This window comes from Pteropus alecto, unplaced genomic scaffold, assembly GCF_000325575.1.
Source record: "Pteropus alecto unplaced genomic scaffold, ASM32557v1 scaffold273, whole genome shotgun sequence".
NCBI classification, from domain to species: domain Eukaryota; kingdom Metazoa; phylum Chordata; class Mammalia; order Chiroptera; family Pteropodidae; genus Pteropus; species Pteropus alecto.
The window spans coordinates 692,536-696,500 of NW_006433963.1; positions in this window are offsets into that span (position 1 = coordinate 692,536).

Genomic DNA, 3,965 nt, shown 5'->3' on the forward strand with positions numbered 1-3,965 from the left:
TTATTAATACCCTAGAAGTCACTTCTGTACCCTTTCTTGAATATAGTCCTCTTCTCCATTTAGAGATTACTGTTTTTCTGTCTCCCTTGGTTTCTTTTGTAGTTTTATCACCAAAGTCTACTTCCTAAACAACATACTTTCATTTTGACTGTTTCTGAATGTTATATAAAGGGAATTACACAGTATATTCTATTTTGTGTCTGGCTGCTTTTGCTCAAGAGAACATTGGTGAGATTCATCCACACTGTTGTATTAGTTATAGAATATTCATTAACATTGATGTTTAGTATGACATCGTGTGACTATACTAAAATTTATTTATCTCCATGTATTGTTGTTGAACATTTGTGTTATTTCTAGTTTTGGCTATGGACAATGATATTATGGGAATTCTAGTATATGCATTCTGGTGCAAAGAGCTCATATTTCTATAGGACATATAGGACTTGAATTGTTGAGTTATAAGATATTTCCAATTTTACTATATTATTCAAAATTATTTTCAAAAATGGTTGCACAAATTAACAACTCCTACTGCATATCATATTCAGGGTCAGAGATTCTTCATTATTCTATATTGTTGACAACATTTAATTTTTTCAGATTTATATGTTAGGCCATCTGGTGTGTATTAAAGGACTATTTAAAAATTTTAATCTGCATTTACCTAATTGTTAATAAGGTTAAGGGAATTTCAATATATTTATTGGCTAAGTGGATTTCTTTATTTTGCAAAGTATTTGTTATTTGCACATACTTATTGAGTTGCTTGACTTTTTCTTATGGCTTTAAAATAATTTTGTGTTCTGAAAAAAGATCGCTTTGTTGGCTATATATTTTTTTCAATTATATTCTCTCATTATGTGCCTTTTCATTCCACACTTTGAATGAATATAATATTTTAATTTTAGAAGTCAAATTTATTCATCTTTCCTCTATGGTTAGTGCTTTTTATTTATTAAGATATATTTTCTTAGAAGTACAAATTAGTAGTTGATAGTTGGGCACAGGGATGGGGAGTATAGTAGAGAGAATACAATTAGCATTAATATGATGGCAAGGTGGAGGGCCAGGGGAGGGAGGGAGCAATTGAGGAGATCATTTTATGAACAATACAGATGTCTAACCAATGTACTATATACTTGCAATTAATTAAAAAAATAAATTAAAAAAAAAATTTAAAGACATATTTTCTTGAGGGAATAAAGACTCTCTCTTATACAATCATCTGAAAGCTTTATTGGTTGTGTTTTACATTTAGGTCTATAAATCTACCTGGGATTAATTTTGTGGTAGTATGAAGTCAGGCTCCAATTTCCTTTTTGCCTATCTGGATACTTGGTTGTCTCAGCATTATTTATTAAAAAGATTGCTTTATAGTGCTAATATTGTGTAAATCAAAGGGTCCTACAAGCATTGTTCTGTTTCAAGATTCTCTATTCTGTCTCATTGGTCTTTTTGTATATTTTTGTCTAAATACCACATTATTTTTATTATTATAACTTTATCAGTCTTGTTAACAACCTCGTTCCAATTTGTTCTTCATAAGGAAGAACAAGTTGCCTATTCTTAGCCTTTGGTGTTTTTGCATAAATTTTAGAATATTCTTATCAATTTTCACAAACAGTCCATTGCATATTGATTGGGATATCATTAAATTTATACATGTTTTTATTATATGGGGTCTTCCAATCCATAAGCATGGTATCTTTATATATTTTTAGGCCTTTAATTTCTGTAAATAAAGTTTTATGCTTTTCCATAGAAATTTTTCTTATTATTTCTTGACTTTTTGTATAAGGTACTTTTTTACAAAAAAATATTTTATAAACGTTTGTTACCATTGTATAAAAATACAATTGATTTGTTCCAATTTGTTTTTGTTTTGTTTCTATTGACATTGTTAAATTCTTTAATAAATTTTATATTGTATTTTATATATTGTTTCTGTTGAATTCTCTAGGAAAATGATCATATAACCTAGAAATATTAAGTTGCATTTATTCCTTTCAAATCTGTAGAATACTGCATTATTTACTTAACTACTCACCATATCTGCAATAGGATTATACAACCTAAGCCATTGTCATTTGACTTGCGTGTGCATCCCTTTCCAGTCATTAATACCCAGAGGAGAGCTATACTTTTCACATCTATGACTTGGGAATTAGACATATGACACACTTTGGCCAATGGCTTATGAATTAATATGTTTGCCAAGTTTGAACTGAAACTTTAAATGGTACCTTGTGGATTGGCTTAGGCTCTGCTCTCTTGCACTAGTATGATCTCTGTCTAAAGAAGAATATACACCCAGATATAGGCTAGTGTTTAACCTGGGACTAAGAACAAGGAGACATGTGAAGCCAAGCAGAGCTGAATAGAACCTCAGACAACTCACAAACCTTGAGTAATTAGAATAAGAAATAAAATGCTGCTGAAATATTAGAGTTGTTATCATAGTAAAAACAGAAATAAAACATCATCTTTTTTTTTTTATGTTTGTGCCAATTAAGCTATTGTCTCTCTGCTCTAAGTTTATCCTTTTATACTCTGCTCTGTGTGCTAGGGCTGAAGCACAGCAAATTTCTTTTTGGAAACTAGTTCCACATTAGATGTTTTCAATGGTAGTCATTAAAGAAAGGTTTTAAGGTTAGAGGAAGGAAAAATAATTTCCTTTCACTTCTTCCTGTTCCTGTGAACATCACTCCATCAATGGTCCTTTACCCTAGAAGTGTCATTTGATTTTAGTAGCAGTTGACTCCACTGTTTTGTAGTTTTCCACACTCCCAGAATGAGCCTTACTATGCTAACTCAAAGGTATTTAAGAAACGTTAGAGATAATAGCAGTTACGGCTCATCAAAGGTCTGAATCTTAGCTCCATGAAATCTCTCTCCTAGCTCTGAATATCATTACTATGCAAGCAGCACATCTCATAGAGAATTGAGTACCAGCTTCTCAAGGCTTTCCCTCCAAGCTTCTAGGTTCTGATAACTCTAAACTTTTTCTTTTATCTCTCTAGCCCTAGAGGTGGTATCTATTCCTGAAGTTACCCTCTTGTTACCGCAGTATTCCTAATTTGCTTTTAAGTTTTCTAATACCTATTTAACCAATTCACATTATTAAATTATCTTTGTTAAAGTAACTATTTTCTTCATTTAGTGTGCTGGTTAAGACCTCTAGTTTAAGACTTCATTGTCTTTTTTCCTATCTCACATTAAAAACTTTCAACATGTTATCATTAAGTGCAATTTTGCAGTAGATTTGATATTTCCTTTTCAAAAATCATTAAGAAGTTTTCTTTTTATTCCTGGTTTACTAAACATTTTTATAAAGAGAAGTCAAATTTTACTGAATAAATGTTCTCCATATATTTAAATAATCATATATATTTCTTCTTTAGTCTGATGTTCTGGGTTTCTGAGTGTTGAATCAATGGTTCAAGGTGGTGGCATAGGAAGCTCCTGAGCTCACCTCCTCCCATAGTCACACTGAAATGACAAGTACATATAGAATAATTCTCTCTGAAAAGTAATAGAAGACAAGCAGAACAACCATTCCACAAATAAGGACAAAAAGAATAAGCCACGTCGAGATGGATAAGAGAGATAGATATTTGATTTTATCGGAACCCACACCTCCAAACATGGCAACCCACAAATGGGAAGGATATCTCAAACATGGAGTTTCTCCCTGAGGAACAAGGGGTTTAAGCACCATATTGGCACCCAAGCCCTTAGGACTGGCACCTGGGAGATGAGCCTTCATAATATCTGGCTTTGAAAAATGAGTGGGGTTTATGTCCAGGAGAACCAGAGGCCATAGGAAACTAGAAATCTGCTCCTAAAGGGTTCATGCACAAACTCACTCTCTCTGAGTGCCAGCACAGAGGCAGCCTTTCAAAAAGTGCTTAGGCCATATGTGAACGATATTTATAAACTAATCTTAAGGCATATGAAGAGGC